Source organism: Stegodyphus dumicola, chromosome 12 (assembly GCF_044657685.1).
Source record: "Stegodyphus dumicola isolate Sdum_Otavi_A_Nest chromosome 12, ASM4465768v1".
In the NCBI taxonomy this organism is placed as follows: Eukaryota; Metazoa; Arthropoda; class Arachnida; order Araneae; family Eresidae; genus Stegodyphus; species Stegodyphus dumicola.
The window spans coordinates 11,246,115-11,269,511 of record NC_140779.1 but is presented as its reverse complement, the minus strand read 5'-3'; the positions used below and the strand labels follow the sequence as shown (position 1 = coordinate 11,269,511).

Sequence of the window (23,397 nt, the reverse complement as noted above, 5' to 3'; positions counted from 1 at the left end):
TTGTTGAAATGAAGGGTAAAAAAAAATCTGATAAGTATAATTAAAAGAATTATTCCCTTTACATTTTATAATAACTCAGTTACAAGTTTTAAATAATGCTTAAAAAACCAAAACTTATTTTATTCCCTTTCAGAAATGTTCAGAGAAAGTCAAATACTATTTAATACCTATTTAATTATACTTTTCGCTAATTCCTAATAATTCTCTAATTTAAAATGAACCGAATAGAGCATTAATTATAAATTGACTTACATTTTTCGATTTAAAAGAAGCCAAAAAATCATGTCATATTTAAGAAAATATTTTAGGAAGAAGCTCTATAAATAGAAAAAAAATAATGCATAATTTTAATATTAATAATACAATAAACTTTGATCTTAATTTTTGTACCTTAACCGAATAAAATCGAATTACCTTAATTTTTTTTTCTAATGTAATTAACGAAAACTTGTGAAAATATTTCATTCAAATTAAACCATTCTGAGAAAACTGTCCTGTGAAAAGTATAGCATTTAATTCCGTTCAGAATGAAATGTTGTTTAAAAATATGTTGTTTTCACATACTTATGACTCTGAAATGTTGTAGAAAAAGAAAATATATACATTTATATGTATATTTGCGACGTAATTACAAAATATTTACACCCGAACGCGTCAAATTCCATAGAACTCAATGGTAAATGATCCAATGTTTTGCTCACCACGTAGGGATCGCCGGTGCTTCAGAGCAAGGTACGGAGAAACTTGTTTAGGGCGACTCCATCTTACTTCCTACCTCCATGGTAGACAGTCATGTGCTATTGTAGACATCTCAGTTTAATTTTAAACTGAGATTTAAGCAAAGCTCTTACGACTGCTTATTCACATAAAAAGATTTACTACGTAAATGCAATGACTAACTGACTGAACTAGAGTAGAGAAAGAAGAATATAAACGATTTGCAGCTTTATAACACATTTCGCAAAAAAGTTTCATTGAAGTTTAGTGTGACGGATATATTATTTAAAGACAGAATTACGTGATTAAGCCAACCTTCTGGATAATTCCTTAAAAGATAAAGTAAGTACGCAGTTTTTTGGCGTGAAATTGACACTCATTCACCTGCTGTTCTCTGAAAGGAAAAAACATTTACAAGTATCGAAAATGGCAATTTTTCTGAGATCTATATTTAATCCTCGTACGAAGTAAAAAGGAAGTATTGTAATCGCGAAAAGTTTCAGGCAACATATTTCAACGAAAATATCCATTTTGACCGCTATCGAAATATATATATATATATATATATATATCAACTCTGTTACCCGGCTCAGTGATCTCAGTATCTTTACTCTTCTATGTTTGTAAATTGTACATTTGTTGCTTTAAAAATGATTGAATTATGTTGTTTTTATCTTCCGGTTAAGGTTTTTGTGCCTTTCGTAATTCTGGAAGCAATATTTGTACAATTATCAACAATTTAAAAGCTGCTTAAGTGCGGTTAAGTTTTAAATAACATGGCGGACATATTTGTTTACATTTGAAACAGCAGAATTGTAGATTTGTTGCCAATCTAGAGACTAAGTTTCGCAACACAAAAATAACGCCTTCATGTATTATTGCGAATTAAATCACGCTTTATTCTTTCTGGAATTTTTTCGAGGAAATAAGTGTTTAAGATTTACTTCGTAATTTTTAATGCAGACATTTTAAGTTTTTATGTATTTTTGCCTTGTCGCGAAGTGAGAGCTGAATTAATTGAATGAGAAATACTCAAACGTCTGTGAAAAATTGTTTGTTTTCTGTTTTGTTTGCTTAATTTCTTTCATACATCGTTTTAGCTTTATTATAGTATTTGAATAGAACATGTGGCAACGACAATTCTTCAAATGATATAAATTTTGTGCATTCAGAGTGTCGTTATAGTAAACAAATATAGTGAATTTTAAAGACTGCATTTATTCTATTGTGGTTGATGCGCTGTCGACAAAGTAGATTTAATTCAATCCAATCAATTTAAATGAAATTCAAGAAAAAATGCATATAATTTAATATTCCGTACAAGGAAGTCATGCGGTGTACACATCAGATTTTATACTAATGCAGTGCAAAATAGTGCCAAATTAAAATAATACCAATGTGATGGTAATAACGGAAAATACTTTTAAAAAGTTACAAATAAATTTATGTAAAGCTTATAAATGTGTTCTCATTAAATGTTATTTACAGTAATTAAAATAGTTAAAATATAAACCTGTATTCGCTTATTATTATTACGTATTTTGTATCTAAGGATACGTATCCAAAAGTTATTTAAAATTACTCACGCTTTAGTTTAACTGTGTAAGCAGAGCATAACCGTATGAATCATACTCGATGACATTGTGTCCTTTATGCTTTAGAAGTTAAATAACCGTAGTTCCAACTAGATAGTGTAATTTTAAACTCGCCAAATGATATAAACCATATAATGCGATTTTAAATTCACTGAGGAAAAGTAAAATATGCTTCAGGTTCTGTCATCATTTATGATATAAAATAACCAAAATAATTTATTTCAGTGTGAAAAAAAAATTTCTAAGCCTAAGTTATGGCAAAGCATTATTTTATGTATGATGTGCTTAAAGGTTAAGTATTTGTTGCGATATCTTTCAAATTTAGCCTCATTCTCAGCATTTATGTCTCCTTTTATTATATACTGCAACTGAAATAAGGAAAATAATTTCTTCCACAAATACGAATTTGAAGAATATAATTTTGGCATTTCTTCATTCGTTTTGAAAGTGGTATTTAGTCAGCACGTAAAAGAAACCTTACATACTCGTATATCACGCATGTGCTTTATGTGCTGAATGTACTTTTCACATTCTTGTCATATAATTTGATTTTTCAATATTATGACTGCTATAGAAACCTACGTGTACTTGCTCAAACATTTATTTTCAGCTTAGTTATTGATTTCATGACACCATTTCGGACCTACCAGCGGCCGAACGGTAAAATCGCTGAACACTGGTAGTTCGGTCCGAGGTTCGAATCCCGCGAACGGGCTGGCTGCATGGGCGTTTTCGTGGATTTCCCCTTGTGTAACGTGTATACGAGCCAGTTTCCCTTAGAAAGTCCTCCACGAAGGCATCCCTCCCTTTAGGCAGATAGCCCTCGTGTGCTTTGCCATAACTGAATAATCCAATCCAATCCAATCCAATCCCATGTGTAACGTGTATACGAGCCAGTTTCCCTTAGAAAGTCCTCCACGATGGCATCCCTCCCCTTAATCAGATAGCCCTGGTGTGCTTTGCCGTATTCTCAATACACACACACATGACACCATTTCATAATTACAAACACATACAATAAAAATCATGAAAATATCTGAAAGAATTGAAACTTCAGGTAAACTACAAAATTAAAAGAAAGTAACAGTTCCCTGTCAAATGCTACGACAAATATCTAGAGCAAAGCTTCACAATCGGTTCATCTTCATATCTGGGTGCGTTATTATTCTTCTTTTCAAAAAGGCTCGTAAGGTGTTTCTCCCGCCTTCTTAGATGCCTTCGTGCTGTAATGGTCGCGAGGTTCAAGTCCCGGCGAGGGCATTGCTCATTTTTCATGTCTTCTGCTTAGAAATAACTTAATGTCTGTACAGTGGCGCACGTACTAAAAAAAGTGGTGGATGATGATTCTCCACCACCAGGATTTGGAGATTGGGTCCCCTAATCCCCAAAAGCCCTTTAAAAAGGGGGAGTATATAAGTTATTTATGCCACCTTCTTAGCATGCCTTCGTGGTGTAATGGTCAGCACACTCGGCTTTTATTCCAGAGGTCCGAGGTTCGAGTCCCGGCGAGGGCATTGCTCATTTTTCATGTCTTCTGCTTAGAAATAATCTAATGTGCCTACAGGCTCATTATTTAACATTATGTTGCATCTATTATACACTGTATTGTTTCGTGATATTATATACAACAGCCATGTTTCAATATTATAATTTCCATTTCTATAGACTACAAAATAACACAATATTTGCAAGTGTACGTTTGCTGCAAAGGGAAAGTGTTTCAATGAGTCACGGAAAATATTCTGTGACAAGAGGGAGATTACGAAATACCAGCTTCGAAGCTTAAATTTCTGTCGCCGCTCGAACTTTGTTTCCAAAGAGAGCCAAATTTATCTTTGGTTGTGGAGGTGTTAAACTGTCGTAGGTGTACAGAAAATTAATCGGATGACAGAATTTTAACTGAGCTAGAAGCGGTTTTTCTATTAAATGACTAAACAACTAGAGCAAATTTCTTCAGTATAAGTTTTAATCTGTTTATTTTCTCTGATGTAGGAAATTTTATAATGTCTCTGAAAGCAATTGTTGCTACTCAAACCTCTACGACTGCTTTCAAAAGGAAGGGTAATTTCAATCATCAAAGTTACATTGTCCTTCATAGGTCACAGTGTGAAGGTTCACCCAAATGACTTACAGTTAAACCAGGCTAACTTTTAAAACGCTTTGTAACCATATAAAGTACATTTCACAGCGTTTGAAATACCCCCAAATTTGAACTTTTCTTCCTTTCTATATTGTTACGAAATGCCAAGGCGCGGTAAGATGGCTTCCCCGCAAAGCAGTTTTAGGGTTGCCATAAAATGGCAAGGGAAGGTAGGGTTGCCACTTTTGGCGAGAAATCGCCCATTTGGCGAAAAAATTGGCTATATGCCATGGACGGTTGGAGAACCTTCTGGACCGGTTTAGCCCAGAATGTACTCGAACACAAGCCGAAAGCTATATAAAACCTGCTGGTCCGCAGTCAGTTAGTGTGTCTCTTATCGAGAGAGAGTGTGTCTCAGTGTGTATGCCTCGTCTAACGAGCTGATAGTCAGTCATCGAGCGAGTGTCTCGAAATCTAGCGCCGAGTGGGTCGTCGAGTGCATCGAGAGAGTCTTTTAGTGCATCGCGAATTAGTGCATCGTCGAGTTTTGTCTTCGACTGTGCTGAGTCGAGAGCTATACACTTGTGTATCGTCGAGTGCATCGTGTGGAGAGTCTCGAGAGTACGTGGAGTTCCGAGAACGACCAAGCAGAGTCGGGAGCTGTACTCGGGTGCTTTGCAGTGAAGCTGTCTCCACTGTTGTTGCCTGACAGTGTGAAGGCTGTGTCGCTGAACGTGTCAGCTTGTTTATAACAGTTCGATGACTGTAAAAGTGATTTTTTAGCTATCTCATTAATACTGGTAAATAAGAGTGTCGTCGTTATTCACTCCAAATCCGCAGGAACCCCGTACGTACGAACGTGAAGTAAGAAAATACCGTAACTACTGGAGTCAGAAGAAAGAAAAACGTAACAATATCATTTTGCATCATGTGATGTCAACTGTGGGTTGGTTTTTCTTTGCTGTGGAGCTTTCTGTTGCAAGTTGAGTCTCATGACGTTAAGGTCCTGAAGCGATGAGGTCCCCCCTTCTAAAGGAAGGAATTACCTACCAGTTAAGAGCTACTTAACTAGACACTAACCGTAAATTGATTGTGTTTGTACAGCCCCCGGGGGGGGTAACTTCGAATCTTAGTCAAAGCTTGTATGTATACTATATTCCTTTTTACTTCCTTGTACGAAGTAAAAAGGAAGTATTGTTATCGCGAAAAGTTTCAGGTAGCATATTTTAACGAAAATATCCATTTTCACCGCTATCGAATGCAATTTAACGATGTTTTTGCGTCATATCTGTACGTAAGGACAGAATAAAATACTGTTTTCCTTCAAAAAAATTATAAAACTGCTTTAAAATTAATTCTGAAGAGAATTTTTCGTGGCGTCTGTACGAACGTATCTCGCATAACTCAAAAACGAGTAGCCTCAGAACGTTGAAATTTAATATATAGGACTGCCATAACATGTAGATGTGCACCTCATATTTGGGTTGCAATCGGCCGCACCAAACGTATATAAATATATTTATATAAAAGTAAGGAGGCTGCTAACCTTCAATACAGTAAAGTTTTTGTATAAGAACTTTAAAACTTAAAAAGGTTGGAGATAATATATAAAGCGGGTACATTAGGTAAGAGATAAATAGCGCTAATAGCTGCTATTTAGCATATCAAATGTTGTATGAACTTAAATCCATTTAGTGCGAATACAAGTTATTAATACTTGCGCAATTGCTGCAAAGTTATTTAATAATAATTTATTTCCTAAACAGTATTGATTAATTGATTATATTATCTCCTAAGTTAAATTAAAGTAGAATTATTTTAAAAGTGTGCATCCATACTGGTAAGTTATATTTTGAAAGATGTTTTGAAGTAATTTGAAAGCAAAATGTTAATAATGTTTTAACGGGGACTGGAGTTAAATCATCACGAAGAATAATATTACAATTGTAAAAGTAAAAATTAAAACATGTAATTATTGTCATTGATCGGAAATTAGTTGACTTTTCAAGGGGAACAAACCAACTCCCGTTCAATGATCAATAATTGATAAAAATACGTAAATATGAAAGTGTTTCGTCTTTACTCGAGTTATAAGTTAAAGCCAAACCGGCAATTCTAGTCAGGCCAAATATTTCCGCGAATAGTTGCTACTCAAAGAACTTATTCTCATGAAGCATTTTAGTCAATTCAATTTGGAGTAAAAATCAATTACTGTAGAGAAATCCTGTAAAACTCGAGTAACCGTCCCCGACACTATCATCTTTATGTATTTGAGTACTATATTATTTGTAGAAATTAAACATTGGAAATTGTCATTATGAAATCGAAATCAAAGTAAAGTTGAAATAAACATAGAAGATTATAAAAAAGATAAATAATGCAAACTTTGTAAAAACAAATCAAAGAGAACATAAAAATAATATAAAAATAATATAGAAAATAATATAAATAAGATCAGTGAATGTATATGAAGATATAAAGGCCAGAAAGGTATTAAGTAACTTACATTCTTTCTAGTGGGGGAGTTGGCAAAGTGTTCTCTTCGTGTCTGACTCAGAAGTGTAGGGTGTCCGAAAATTCTTAGCGGCAGTAGGGGCTTTGAATAATATCAGTCGGTAAGACTTGGGTAAAGTAATTTACGGTTATGGGTGGGACTTGGAATTCTTGAGGGATGTATTTTGTGGAGTTCTTATCTGAGAGAGACCGTCTGTTAAGATTTTTTTAAAATACTAGTGAATGGAAATTAATTAATTTCTGGCTAATTGTCGTGTCGCAATGATTAAGAATTTAAGAAAGGAAAAAGGCATTTTCGCTGTCCAAGAGCTAGTAGACAGTCTAAAGGCAGGAAATAGGCCCATTTTTTTAGTAACAGTATAGTAACAGTATATGTCTGAAGACAATTAGCTTTTTACAATATATACAATTGAGTAATTACACTATATACAAATCTTTCAACTGACAGTCATCCAACTTATACCGCCTTCTCAGGTTTAGGAATAAATTATCATATCCCTATCAGTTAAATGATTTAGAGTGAGTATTTAACGCCTGCTCTTTTAAGGCAATGGTTGATAAATTGAAAGGGAATTAGATTATTTTTGAGAATTTTGATAAGGATCAAAATTTCGCGTTGTAAATCTATTGTATCTGTGCATATAGTTTTAATTCGTTGTATTTGATTAATTATAGTATTGTTAATTACTTTTTTGGATGTGTTGGAGTTCCAATTTATTAATTTGTTAGTATTGAAATTGAAGTTTCTGTTTTGTCAAAACGTAAAATTTTTTTGTAGTTAATGATTTGAAGATCTAGAAAGTCTATGCTATTTTGTGAATTATTAGTTTTATTAAGTTTAAGACAATTCGGATAAATGTCGGAGTTTTCAATTTTACCAAAATTATTAATTGTAATAAGGTCATCAATATATCTTTAGGTGTGTTTGTAGTAATTTAACTCTTGTGGTTGTAGATTTTTTTGGAAGTTAAATTCTTTGACAAATAAAAAGATATTACAGATCGAGGTGCTGGAATGTAAGCCCATTGGCAATCCTCTGACTTGTTTAAAAAGTTAATTTTGAAACTTGATGTAGTTATGAAAAAGCGTGCATTTTAGGTAGGTTTTCCATTTGTCAAGAGTCATGATATTGAGTATTATATATCCACTCTATTACCCGGTTCAGTGATCTCATTTTCTTTACTCTTATATGTTTGTAAATTGTACATTTTTTTCTTTAAAAAGGATTGTATTATATTGTTTTTTTTTCTTCCGGTTAAGGATTTTATGCCTTTAGTTAATCTGTGTGCAATATTTTTAGAATTATCAGCAATTTTAAAGTTGTTTAATTCCCGCTAAGCCTGTTTTTAATGGTGGCCATTGATGTTTACATTTGAAACAGGAGACTAGTGGATTTGTTGCCTATCTAGAGAATCTTAGCTTCGCAACGACAAAGATAACGCATTCATTTATTATTGCCAATTAAATCATGCTTAATTCTTTCTGGAATTTTTTCGAGGAAATAAGCGTTTGAGATTTACTTCATAATTTTTAATATAGATATTTTGAGTTTTTATGTATTTTTGCCTTCTCGCGAAGTCAGAACTGAATTAAATGAGAAATGCTCAATCGTCTATGAAAAACTGTTTCTTTTTTGTTTTATTTGCTTAATTTCTTTTATACATCGTTCTAGCTTTATTATAGTATTTGAATAGAACATGTGGCAACGATTAGATAATTCTTTAAATGATATACATTTTGTGCATTCTCAGTTATAATATGAATGAAATATAATACTGTTAAGTGAACCCAGCGCCAGAGTGTCGCTATGGTAAACAAAGTGAATTTTAAAGAATGCATTTTTTCTATTGTGGTTTATGCGCTTTCGGCGAAGTAGGTTTAATTCAACCTAATAAGTTTAAATAAAATGCAAGAAAAAATGCGTATAATTTAATATTCCGTACAAGGAAGTCATGTGGTATACACATCAGAATTTTTCTATTATTGACTGTGAAAATGATGTTCTAAGATTCTTAAATATTTGATATTTCTGATATTAAGGGAACTCATACACCTTAAAATCCATAAGATCTTCGAATAAGTGACTGTTGCATGAATTGGGATGACTTATTTATTTTAAAAGCAATTACTTCCAACTTTTTACAGCTGACTACGTAATATAGCTGCTTTCTGAAATAGTCATCAGAAAGTTTGTGTTGCCACAAATATTTTTATAATTTAATCCGCTTTGTGACAACATTTTTCGTCATGTTTCCACCTTGCGCGCACAGTTTAAAACATTCTGTTGCATAATTTAATTCCATATTTAATATATAGCTTTTATAACACTTGGAAACTACTGTGAACCTAAAATTCTAAAAATTTCATGTTACATTTTTATTTTATTTGGAGTTGAGTTTATAAAATGTATTTTATTAAAAAAAATGTGTAATATTTTCGTCCATAAAATTTTTTAATATTAAAATATTTATCAGATTTTTGGTTCAGTTAGAAGATAGTGCTCATAAAAAGAATTCCATCCAATTTCAAGTATGTACCATTAGCCGTTTTTAAAATATCTTGCGCGCAAGGTGGAAACATGGCGAAATATTTTGTCACAAAGAGGATTAAATTACAAAAATATTTGTGGCAACACATACTTTCTGGTTACTAGTTTCCAAAGCAGCTATATTATGTAGTCAGCTGTAAAAGGTTGGAAGTAATTGCTTTTAAAATAAATAAAATATTCCAGTTCTTGCAACAGTCACATATTCGAAGATCATGAGGTGTTTAAGGTGTATGAGAGTCCTTAAATATTTCTAAATATACGTTATCTCCTTGGGCTCATCAAGGGTGAATGGTAAAAGATATTGAAGACTCAGTACTCTTTCTGATTTCTGTTCACAGGAAACGGGTAATTTTACGCTAAATATAATTTCAATAAGAACTACTTTTCCTTAAAACGTCCTCCCTAAAGGTATGCTACCTAAAATAGATAGTCCCTGCTTTGTCATAATTAGTTTAATCAACTCTTTTGTGATTCTTCTCCTAACTTATTCTTCTTGAGTGTTTCAAAATATTTCATTTTATAAATAAATCACATAAAGTACTCTGCGAAAAAGAAATGGGGCAGTTCTATATCTCCTGTTCTACTGTGTCGATTGACGAAATTCAGCTTTCGTTTTTCATGTCTTGAAACAGCGGTTTCGGATATGTATTAGATGTATATATAGCTTTGTTCTAATATAGGTATCTTGACTCAAAATCGGACTTCTTCTGAAACGACATGCCAATTTTTTTCCATTCGTCGAGTGTACGACTGAAATTATGAAACTCCCAGGTTTTGTAAAAATCGCACGAGTAGTGTTTAAAAAATTAGGCTTCAAAATTTTAGCTCCTCAATCTTAATCGAATTTGCTATATATTTATTAATATCTCTTTTTTTTATTAAACTCTGTTTCTTCCTTTCATATTTCAAATTTGGGTTCATTCCAATTACAGTTCACCCATATTTTATGATTTATTTTAAAAAATTGAATTTTTAAATATTTTCTATAAATTTTTCGAAAAATATTTTTAATGATAGCTATATGATTTTTGCCATCTTCTTAAAGTAGATGTATTTCTAAGCATATCTGCAAAAAAATTAGAGTTTTGGGTACTTTTCCGTTTTGCCGGCGCAGGCAATAAAGTCGCCAAAAATGGTACAACAGATGCCAAACGGAAAATCCTCGCTGGTAACCTTTTACGCCTCATTTTCAAAACAAGTCGCAGCCATTTCTTATCAGATTGATTATTTCTTTTAATACTGGCATACAATTAAATAGAATTTTACCAGATAGTTCAATTCTATTAAGTGAATTAGGATGCAATCACACCACTCACCCGATGGCGAAAATAAAGAAAAGGCAAAATCAAGGGTTAAATTCATCTATTCTAATGAGAATGCACTAAATAAGTAAAGCACTGCGGTTTTACATAATTTCTGAGTAAGCTGTTCGTACGAATTGAAATAATTCTTGCATTTAAACTTGTATTCCAAACTAAGATTTAACTTGAAATTACTGTAAATAATTAATGAGAGAATTAGAGTTTTGCAGCGTAGTTTACGCGAGATGAGATCACTTGGGGTCACGTAATACGAACCGGCGAATCAGGATGTTGAACCATGAAAGCATAGTAAATTCTTAAATTAATGTCTTTTTACAAATTTATTATCTTCATTTATTGGCTTTTTACAAAATTTAAAACGATACTAAAATATTTATGCCTGCAAAATAAAAAGTCTTAGAACTAACATTTTTTATGTCTATACTGTATGTTGTCGCCAATAAAGTCTGCTTGGCGAGATTTGCGCCGTCGAAACGGAAAAGTACCGAGTTTTGATATTCAAAATATCCTAAGATTTACGTGAATTTACACATTGGCGCGTTTTGAAATTTGGCATATTCGTTATTGGCGATAATAACGCTACATTTGGTTTACGCACTTTGTTAAAATTATTTAAAAGTATTGAAGGTGATCTTTTTTTCGCTGGTGTTCAGTGGAAAAAGGATAGGAACATAGGTTGCTATAAATTATGAAGTTCGCCAAGTGAATTCTTCTTGGCGCAAACTCTTTACAAAGCTTAATATTTATGTATAATTTGAGTAGTAGAATCAAAATATGGAAAAAATTGGCAAGCCATTAAGAAAAAGTCCAATTTTGTGTCAAAATACTTATATTAGAACAACGCTATATATAAATCTAATATATAACCTTTCGAGACGTAAAAAACGCAATCTGAGTTTCTTCAATCGGCCAAGTAGAATGGGTATAAAACTGTCCTTTTTTTTTCACAGTGTACATTTTAGTCACATTAAGTGCAATAATAAGTCTAGTGTAATACCAGTACTAGTAGAGGCGTCTAGTTTATCGTGCATATAGTACTCCAGAGCTTTACGTGATAAATTAATATAGTCTTAAAAGGTTGTATTAGGATGTATCATCAGTCAGTCAAGTAGCTTGTAAGGTATTTATGCCAGAGCCTGTTTCGCCTTCTGAAGGCCCCGTTATTAGCTGGTATTCTACGATAACATTCTACGATTGTCTACGCCGTTCTGTGTTTAATATTTCTGAGTAGCGTTTGTCTAAATAACACTTGTTTTAATTTTTAATTCTACTGCTTGATTTTGCGCCAAAAATGCCGGCTGATTTGTAAGCAAGAGGAGAAGTACTTTCGGTTCAACTTATTTGAGTTATAGAGACGTTAGGTATTTTTTGAAAGCAGGAAAGATGAAAAATAAGCAAACGCCTTCACCAGGAATCGAACCACAGATCTCTGGCATACGCGCCCAGCGTGCAGACCACTACACCACGAAAGCACTCTGAGGCTGGGGAAACACCTTATATACCCCCCTTTTAAAGGGCGACTGGGGTTTTTAGGAAACTCAATCGCCAAATCCTGGGTGAGGAGAATTATCATCCACAACCCTTTTAGTTCGGGCGCCAGACATTAGGTATTTTTGAAGGCAGGAAAGATGAAAAATAAGCAAACGCCTTCGCCGTTAATCGAACCACGGACTTCTGGAATACGCGCTCAGCGTGCAGACCACTACACCACGAACGCACTCTAAGAAGGCGGGATAAATATCTTATATACTCCCCCTTTTAAAGGGCGACTGGATTTTTTAGGGGACCCAATCGCCAAATCCCGGGTGGGAGAAATCATCATCCACCCCCTTTTAGTTTGGGCGCCACTGTAGAGTTCATTAGGTATTTTTGGAAGCCGGAGAGTTGAAAAATTAGCAAATGCTTTCGCCGGGAACCGAACCACGGACTTTTGGAATACGCGCCCAGCGTTCAGACCACTACACCACGAAGGCACGCTAAGAAAGCGGGAAAAATACCTTATAGAGTTTTTAATAAAAGGGTCCGTTACACCCTTAGTACTTTTCAGTTTGCTTGTTAAGTCATAGAGATAAATCCCTTAGGTCTACACAGAGTTTTGATTCAATGTATGTTATCAAAACAACTAAGACTCTACAAGATAAAGATCACAAATTTCTAAATTTCAAAAAATTCTTTCATCTGATGATATCAAAGTTTTTTTGTTTTAATATCAATAATGTATGTAATTTACATTCTTACATATTTTTGATAGGAAAGAGCTTGAAGTATCTTATTTCTTTCACTGCGGGAATATGTGCAATATGATGGCGGATATATATGTTGTCATATATAGTTGCAGATTAATGGTTCATATTGAAGGAAAGCCTTTAGAGATATATCTTTATATCTGGCTCTTAGCCATCTACTATTATATTATGCAAAAGTAACGCAATATCGTGTTAAAAATTCCTCAATTGAATGACTTTCTTTATACATTGCTCTTAAGACTTAACAGAAAAATTCATTTTTTATTTTATCCTGGGGAATTATTACGAACGCTTGGGTAATGAAATGACGCATAACAGTTAAGCTTAGAAAATCTGAAAACAATTATGCAGAATTTATGAGGACAATGCTGCCAGCTTTTTAAAACTAACTTAAAGCTTTTAAAATTTTAATAATTGATTTATCAAGACACCACGTTTCTGAAGGAAAAAACGAGTCTGCGGAAAATGTAAATTGAAAAAAACTAATGTGTGGGGGAAATATACAGAATTTTTCTTCCATTTAAAAAAAAAAAAAAAAAAAAAAAAAAAAATTGAACAATTTTAATACTTTTAACTCTGGTTTGCTAAGACTCGCCTAAATCCTTTCTTTAAAGAAAATAAGAAAAATAAAACAATTTAATCGCGGAATTCATCATTCTACGTCAGAATTTGTCTTTACTTTAAAGAAATTTCTCGAAACATGCATGCTTTTTTTTTCTTTTATAAAGAAGAAATAATACTCATAGGTGGGAAATCAAGGATTTAAACAATTCACGAAAGAGATTTAGAAATTTAACTCTTCCAAGTATTGCTTACATTTTCTGTATTTTAATTGATTTTCCCCAGAACTCGGTAGTTTCGAATAAATAATAAAAATTAATTATTGGTTTTATAAAATGCTTTATTTTTCAAAGATTTTAAGCGTTTTTTGAATTGGTCTCCTCTATAGTACATAAAAAATTAATAGCAATATGTGAATAACTATACTTTTTATACTATTTTTTTTTTTCACTTTGCTAAAAATTCTCATCCACAATATACTTTTTTTTATATTTTCTCCGGTCAATGAATAATGAATTACTGTTTAAGAAAAAAATAAATATTTTTCAGAAATTTCGTGCTTTTTAAGGAGTCAATAAATAATGCAATGCTATTTAAAAACAAAATAAGTGTTTTTGAGAAATTTCGTTTTTTTTTAAGAAGTGAAAAAATGTAGCCCGAAAGGGTCTATGAATCGCGAAATGGAATTTTGCGTCTGTTCATCATGAACCACATATCGCTTTTAAAATTGTTGCCACCAAATGTTATCGCCCTGTATTATTTTTAAAGAATTTAAATAATGAAGAATCTGCATGTTTCTCGCATCGTGAAAAAATTATGCCTATAGTCATCCAGTTTTGAATAACGTGGTCTTCCAACTTAGCAATGTACTTGGTAGTACGAATTTCGAATTTGTTTTATTTTTTTCAAATTCTGTAAAACTGTAATGAAGTCTTGATTAATTAATCTAAAACTTTGAATGCGAGCAGTGGCGACACTGTACGGAATAAAACATTTTTATCTTCAACGCGCGAGACTGCCTATCGGGAATTGTAAAGATTAGCTGTTTTTAAATATTTGTCATCTTGTTGTCGAATTGAATTTTATGTAGTGTTAAGTGCCAAGAACGTAATATTTAATAAATAAATTTTAGCCGTAAAACTTTAATAATAAAAGGACAAAAATTATTGTTATCCATCTTACGAAGAAAATTAAAGTTGATATGATCAATTGAAAAAATCTGATGTGTACACCACATGACTTCCTTGTACGGAATATTAAATCATACGCATTTTTTCTTGCATTTCATTTAAACTTATTGGATTGAATTAAATGTGCTTCGCCGACAGCGCATAAACCACAATAGAATAAATGCATTCTTTAAAATTCACTCTAGTATTTGTTTACCATAGCGACACTCTGGAGCTAGATTCACTTAACAGTATTAATAATTATATAATTAATAATTAATTATATTGATAATAGAGATCCTGTAAGTTCTTTCCGCTTTGCGAAACTTGAATAATTAACTGTATACGGGACGGAATTCCAGCCACGAATCCTCTGAAGCTAGCTAAACGTACTAATGCCACATCACATGAGCAAGTTCGCAGTACTGCAATAATACTGTGAGAAAAAGAAAATATGAAAATGTTTCAGATTTTAAATTACGTCCAAAGAGGCGTTTATTTTTTAATTTTGTGTGTGTTACCTTTATTTATTAAATATCATGTCCTTCGCACTTAAACAATAAAATTGAGTTCAACAACAATATCGCAAAATAGATTTAAAATGAGCATATCTTTAGAATTATAAACAATTCCGATACAGAGACTCACGCGCTGTAGATAAAAATGTTTTTTCTGTACAACTTTGCCATCGCTCGCTTTGAAGTCCTTGAGTTTGTTAATAAAAAATTCATTAAAGTTTTACAAAATAGGATATCGATAATAAAAGTATTCCAAATTTCAAATTTGGTGTCTTCAATATACCCATATTCGTAGGAGGATTACGTCATTCAAAATTCGATGGCTCTATGTATCCTTGTTTTATCACCGTGCGAGAAATATACATACATTTAATGCAGATTTTTCATTATTTAATTTATTTAAATATAACACACGGCAATAATACTTTGTGGCAACAGTTTGAAAAGTGATTCGCCGTTTGTAGTGAATCGACATAAAATCGCAAAACGAAAACAACAGTCCTTCAGGGACAAAGCCCCTTCGGACTAAAAATATAAAACAGAATAATTCTGAAAGCTTTCAGATTTTACATTACGCCCAAAGAGGCCTTTCTTTTAACGTTTTGTGTGTTACTTTTATTTATTAAATATCATGTTCTTCGCACTTAAACCATAAAATTCAATTCAACAACAATATCGCAAAATAATTTTAAATTGAGCATACCTTTAGAATTTCTAATACACAGTCTCGCGCGCTGGAAATAAAAATGTTTTTTTTTTTTTTTCGTATAGTGTTTCCATAGCTCGTTTTGAAATCGTTGAGTTTCTTAATCAAAAATTCGTTAAAATGTTACAAAATATGAAATCAATAATAAAACAAATTCCAAATTCCGGTTTCCAGATGCCCATATTCGGAGAAGGATAACGTTATTCTAAATTGGATGGGTCTAAGTACCGTTGTTTTATCACAGTGCGAGAAAGATACATTTATGCAGATTCTTCATTATTTAATTTCTTTATTACGGGTCTGTAATATTTTGTGACAACAGTTTTAAAAGTGAATCAATGCAGAAAGTGATTCGATGCAAAATGCCAAAGCGAAATTAATAACCCTTTTAAACTAATCCTCCTTAAAATTACACTTAGAAACAGTATAAAAATTATATATTTAAATTTCAAAAGTGATTTTTCGTACCTTTTAGAATATATCTTGTTAAAACGCAGATTGAAACATGCAGTAAAAATCTGTTGCTGAGTAGTATGAAAACATGATATAGGATGTATTTGTTTGCCCGTTATGTTTGACCGCCGAAATAAATACACACAGGTTGTAGTCAATATCTCTGAGATATATGCAAGACGATTACAACTGAAACACGCGAATAAATAAGTCGCGCAATGTTTTGGACAAAATTCATTATTAAAAATAAAATCTGAAAGGTTTTAGATTTTATATTACGCCCAATGGGGTGTTTTTTCAACATTTTGTGTGTTACCTTTATTTATTAAATATCATGTTCTTCGCACTTAAACCATAAAATTTACTTCAACAGGAATATCGTAAAGTAATTTTAAATTGAGCCTATCTTTAGAATTTCCGATACAGTCTCGCGTCCTGGCGATAAAAAAAAAGGCTTTTCTGTACAACGTTGCCATTGTTCGCTTTGAAATCTTGAGCTTGTTAATCAAAAATTCGTTCAAGTTTTACAAAATATGAAATCTAAAATAAAACAAATTCCAAATATAGGCTCCCTTGTGCCCGTATTCGCAGCAGGATTACGTCATTCAAAATCGAATGGCTCTTGGTACCGTTGTTTTATCCCAATGCGAGAAACATACGTACATTTATGCAGATTCTTCATTATTTAATTTCTTTAAATGTGATACAGGTCGATAACATTTGGTGGCAACAATTTGAAAACTGAAGCAACGCTTGCAGTGAATAAACGCAAAATGCCAAAACGAAATTAATAGTCCTTCTGGTCAAATCGCCCCCTTTGGACTAATCATTGTGTTTAGTGAGTATAGATAAATAACATGTGTAGGTGAGTGAGTGAGTGAGTGACGGAGGACGTGGGCACCATTCCTCTACCGTTACGGTTAATTGGTATGAGCACCACGCCCGCCCTTATGTAGAATGACATAATTAGGTACTTAGGTTATCGCTACCCATTCAGACTTGCATGGTACATATTGCCATACTCTGACTTGCACGACTATTACACATGCCGTACCATATTCGGACTTGCTTATTCATACTTGCATGGTGCATTTACATTCATATTGCATGGTACATATTTCACACATTTCATATTACACATTACATTTACTGGGAAATTGAATATGACTTATGTTTAAGGTTCTTTCCATCCGTAAGGTTCAATATTTACGTTAATTATACATGATTAGATACTTAGGTTAACTCTATGCATTCATTATTATTTACAGACTTGCATGGTACATATTACACACAGAGAGATTGATTAATACTTATGTTAAAGGTACTTTACATCTTAGGTATTTAGGTTAACACATAGTTTAACACTACGCATTCATTATTGTTTACAGGTTTGCATGGTGCATATTATATACATTATATAGTACGGCTTATATTTACTGAGAAGACTTGCATTGTACATAGTTCATGCATTACATAATACAAATTACATTTCTAAGAATTTAATTATTAATTAATAATATTAATTAATACTTGCATGGTACATATCATACACATTTCATAGAGCAGTTTACATTTACTGACAGATTGATTAATACTTTTGTTTAGGGTACTTAATATTTATGTTTAAGGTACTTTACACATGTTTGATTCAATTCTTACTATAAGTATGTATAGTTGGGTTCTTAGGTTAGCACATAGGTTGGCTTTACGCATTAATTATTATTTACAGTTTGCATAGTACATATTACACACATTGGTACATATTACACACATTAAATAGTGCATGCTAATTAATTAGAATGGTACATATTATACACATTAAATATTACTGTGAATATTGACATGGTACATATTACACACAATTACTGAGACATGGGGTATATTTGCATGGTACATATTACACACATTTACAATTTACAGTTAAAAAAAAAATACAATTTCTGAGAAAATTAGCATGTTACATATTACAATAATATTAACATGGTACATGTTGCACACATTAAATAGTACAGATTACAATTACTAAGAAATTCAATAGTACTTAATTTCGTTATGTTCAGACTTGCAGAATTGCATTTACCTATTACCATATTCTGACTTGCATGACTATTATATGTTCTATACCCTATTCAAACTTGCTTGATGCATATACATTCATATTGCATGGTACATATTCTCACACGTTACATACTATATATTGCATTTACTCAGAAATTGTTTTTACTTATGTTTAAGGTACGTTGCATCCGCAAGGTTCAATATTTTAATATTAATTAAACATAATTATGCATTCATCATGTGTAGGTGAACAGAAAATCCACTACGAGACACCTAGTGTTAATGTATTAATGCAGCTACAATTTGCATAACTCGCACGTACTTGTCATACAGAGCCTCTTCTATTTAACTATTTTTCACCGGCGATATAAGAAAGTAGCCTGTATGTGACTGCTTACATTTAATATCCATTTCCATTGAACGTATGGAAGCTCCATTTTCGTTCATTTGTGTTCCCCGTATATACAAATTATTTCAATAGATATAACACTGGTTTCTTGAATAACAGTATTTCTTACTGTGTTTAAGCACATGAGATGCTTATCATTAAAACATTTCGCTTATCTATACATCTCCCATTAACTTATGTAACTATACTTATAAGGCCTACCAGCGGCCGGTCGGGTAAAATCGCTGGACACTACTAGTTCAGCTCGGGTCTGGAATCCTGCCGAATGGTCTGGCTGCAAGGGTGTTTTCCCCCGTGTATAACCAGTGTACGAGACGGTTCCCCTTAGATCGTTCCCCGCGAAAGCATCCCTCTTTTTAGGCAGATATCTCTTGAGTGCTTTGTCATAAATCAAGTAAACCAAACCAATGTTTATCTGGCCCACCAGCGGCCAAGCAGTAAAATTGCTGACTACTGGTAGTTCGGTCCGAGGTTCGAATCCCGCGACCGGGCAGGCTGCATGGGCGTTTTCGTGGTTTTCCCCATGTGTAACGTGTATACGAGCCAGTTCCCCTTAGAAAGTCCTCCACGAAGGCATCCCTCCCTTTAGGCAGATAGCCCTCGTGTGCTTTGCCATAACTGAATAATCCAATCCAACCATTTTAATGTAATTTAGATCCAAATTTAGATCCAAACCCGTTTTCTCTGAACGTGTATACGAAACAGTTTCTTACAGAAAGATCTCCACAGAAGGAATCCTTTTCTTTAGGAAAAGAGCCCTCGAGTGCTTTGCCATAGCCAAATAAACCAAACCAATATTTATCATAATATTATTCATATTTACTTTTTTAATAAGCCGGTATGCTGTACTTCTACGGTATAATATTTTTAATTAGATTGAGAACTTTTAACAAGATAAATCCGATATGCAATTACACGAATCAATAACCACTTTCACTGATAGCCCCCCCAACAATAGCCGAGTGGTTAAGACACTTAAGTACAGGGAATTCGACCCAGGTTCAATCCCCTGTGAATAGACCGGCTGCAGGCTAGTTTTCGTAGAATTCCTCAAATGTAACCTGAATACGAGTTAGTTTCCGTTAGAAAGTCCTTCACGCAGGCATCCCTTCCCTCTGATATTGGCGAGATAGATCATGTGTGCTTTGCCTTATCCAAATAACCTAATCCATCATTTTTTACAAGATCGAAAATTCAACAAATTCACCTTGGTTTATTTTCTAGTTGGCTTTTGCAGTTTACATATCCGTGTACCTACTCCATTGATTCCTGTTAACCGCTTCATACCCACAAAACGCATGTGGATGTGAAAACGGAAAGCTGCATGTTATTTGGTGGTTATTTTCCCATTTTCCCAGCGTATTGAGGCTGTGGACAAGGGTGGCTGTGGGTTTCTTCGTGGGATGCATAAATATAGCGTTATTGCATTTAAAAAGCTCACGGCGAAATCATCTTAACTAAAACAGCTTCCTAGTACTTGACTATAAGATTTTTTTTTACTTATCATTTTCTCTTTAGTACCGTACTTTGCATGTGTTCTATCTGTATTTTCTATTCCCATTCATTTGATTATTTATTTTATGTCTGATATTCATAATACTTTACTTTATGTCTGCGAAAGATTCCTCGGTTCTTTAGGAGCGTTGAGTACAAAAAATTCTGGCAGATAAATTCCGGCTGTTTGACGGAACAGATATTTTGAGCCTGTTCAGCTTATTTAATATCCTCTGCGCCCATAACGCAGTAAGTTAGGTGTCACTAACGTCAATTCTCTCTTTTACGATTGACTATTTAAGACTCTTCGAAAGACACAATTCTTCTGTTTTGGGTGTCTTGATAAAAAGTTTAGTTGGCGGTACACGTATAAATTTCAGTGATATTATTCTAGGTTAAGCTGTATGTAATAACGATGATGATTGTTCTTAACATGATTAAAAAAACTTTATCATTTTATTTAAAAGTGTAACCTACAAAATTAATATATTTGTATTATGAAGTTCAAACGAACATCTTGAATTATACAGATAAAGTAAGATAAAATATTCTGAAAGCTGTCAGATTTTACACTGACAAAAGTCATGGGATAGCAATATGCAAATATACAGATGGCAGTAGCATCGCGTAGAAAATGTATAAATGCGAAGTGCTTTGGCAGGGCTTTCATTTGTGTTCAAGTTATTCATGTGAAGAGGCTTTGACGTGATTATGGCCGCACGACGAGAATTAACAGACTTTGAACGCGGAATGGTAGTTGGACGCATGGATCATTCCATTTCGGATATCGTTAGGGAATTCAACATTCCGAGATCCACAGTGTCAAGAGTGTGCCGAGAGTATCTAATTTCAGGCATAACATCCCACCATGGACAGCGCAGTGGCCGACCACCTGCACTTAACGACCGAGACCAGCGACGTCCGCGTAGAGTTGTCAATATTCACAGACAAGCAACACTGCTTCAAATAACTGCAGAAATCAATGTGGGACGTACGAGGGACGTGTTCGATAGGACAGTGCGGCGAAATTTGGCTTCCTTGGGCTATGCCAGCAGAAGACCAACTCCAGTGCCTTTACTGACAGCACGACATCGCCTGCAGCGACTCTCGTGGGCTCGTTAGCATATCGGTTGGTCCCTATACGAATGGAAAACCGTGGCTTGGTCAGATGAGTCACAATTTCAGTTGGTAAGAGCTGATGGTAGGGTTCGAGTGTGGCGCAGACCCTACTGAGCAGTGGACCCAAGTTGTCAACAAGGCACTGTTCAAGCTGCTGGTGGTTAGTAGTAAGCCGGGGTACTCGGGTGACGGAAGTGACGTCACAGAAAAGAGGCGTGGGCAGTATCCAGAGGGGCCTGGAACCGGAAGTGACGACACCAGCACCATCTTGTATCACGTGATGGAATGACATCATCAAACTTTCGTTTTGATTCTGTGGCAACAATTTTATGTTTTCAAAGTTTTTATTTTTTGTGGCAACGACACTATTTTTTATGTTTATGGCAACGAGCTCTTAACCACGTGTTTGGCAGGACACCACTTTTAATTTTTTTTAATTATTTAATACGTCATTACTTTTAATTATTTACTCATTTTTATACGATTCATTTTAATTATTTAATCCGTCATTATTTTTAACTAGTTTTAATTGATTCCATTATATTTTAATCCATTTTAATTAATTTTAAAATAAACTCCCACGCCGGGATTCGAACTCGCTATCTCTGGGATGGGAGTCTAGCGCTTTACCACTCGGCTACCCGGTCCTCTTATCAGACTTGTTATTTGAAACTCTATTTGGCCCTTTGACTTTTTGCACCATTGATGACATAAGGCTGAAAGTCTGCACATGCGCTTTGACATGAAAACCGCGTCACACATTTGTTTTTACACGAGGGCTAGGATTTCTTTTGGCTTCTTAATCATTACTTTATTCATTGCTGTTTTAAATGTAAGATTTTCCCACAGTTTAATTTTTTTTATTATTAAGATATTTTTAATTGTTTTCATTTTTCATCTCATTCTTACTTTTTTAAAGTTATTAGTTAATTTATTAATTTTTATGTCATTTTTTCCCTTTCCCAAACATAATTTTTATTTTTAACTTTTGCAAATTGACGTTTACTTCCAACAAAAGTGAATTTAAATTTTCATTTTACTTTTTATCTTGCAATGTTTATTTAATTTTCTTTTTGGTTTTACAAAAGTAATATTTATTTTTACGAATTGAATTTTTCCTTTTCACTTTTTTATTTTGCAAAAGTTTTTTTTTTCCAAAATTTTTTCCTTTTCGTATTTTTACTTTACTTTATTTTATTTTTTTGTTTAACTTTCTTTTTGGTTTTACAAAAGTAATATTTTTATTTACGAATTGAATTTTTCCTTTTCACTTTTTATTTTGCAAAAGTTTTTTTTTTTCCCCAAAATTTATTTCTTTTCGTTATTACTTTGTATTATTTTTTGTTTAAACTTTTTTTTTTTTTTTTTTTTACAAAAGAAATATTTATTTTTCCAAATTTAATTTTCCTTTCCGCTTTTTAGTTTAAAAAAAGGTGTTACTACATTTTTAACTTAATTTTTTTTACAAAAGTAATATTTAGTTTCATAATTTTAATTTTTTTGAGTTTTTTTGCTTACACAATTTTTTTTTTTTTTTTTTTTTGTTACATTTTTATTTTACCCTTAACTTTTTTCCCTTGTTTTAAATACGATACGATGTTACATTTCCATTTCTCCAAAAGTAAACTTACCTACATGTCTGTGTCTTTGAAATTTTAAGCTGGAATTTACATGCATATAACTTCACTAGATAATATTTCCTGTAACATTAAGCCAATATACCTAATGCTCTTTCTATATAGTTTAACTGGAATACTACATTTCTTACTTTTTTACTACTAAGTTGGAGATACTCAGAACTTTTCCTTCTAATGCATTGTACTAACTATTAAGGCCTGTATTAACTTTTTTGGCCAACTATACAAAACTTTGTTGATTCCCTTTTACA

General features: G+C 33.0%; 1 protein-coding gene and 1 non-coding gene across 3 annotated transcripts in view; both read left to right on the top strand.

The window, feature by feature from the left end:
- Positions 1-23,397, top strand: part of LOC118196096 (uncharacterized) — a 340,791-nt gene that overhangs the window by 72,925 nt on the left and 244,469 nt on the right. The window lies entirely within an intron of this gene.
- On the top strand, positions 3,754-3,826 carry TRNAK-UUU (transfer RNA lysine (anticodon UUU)). Its single transcript has one exon. It is a non-coding gene; the product is annotated as a tRNA-Lys (tRNA).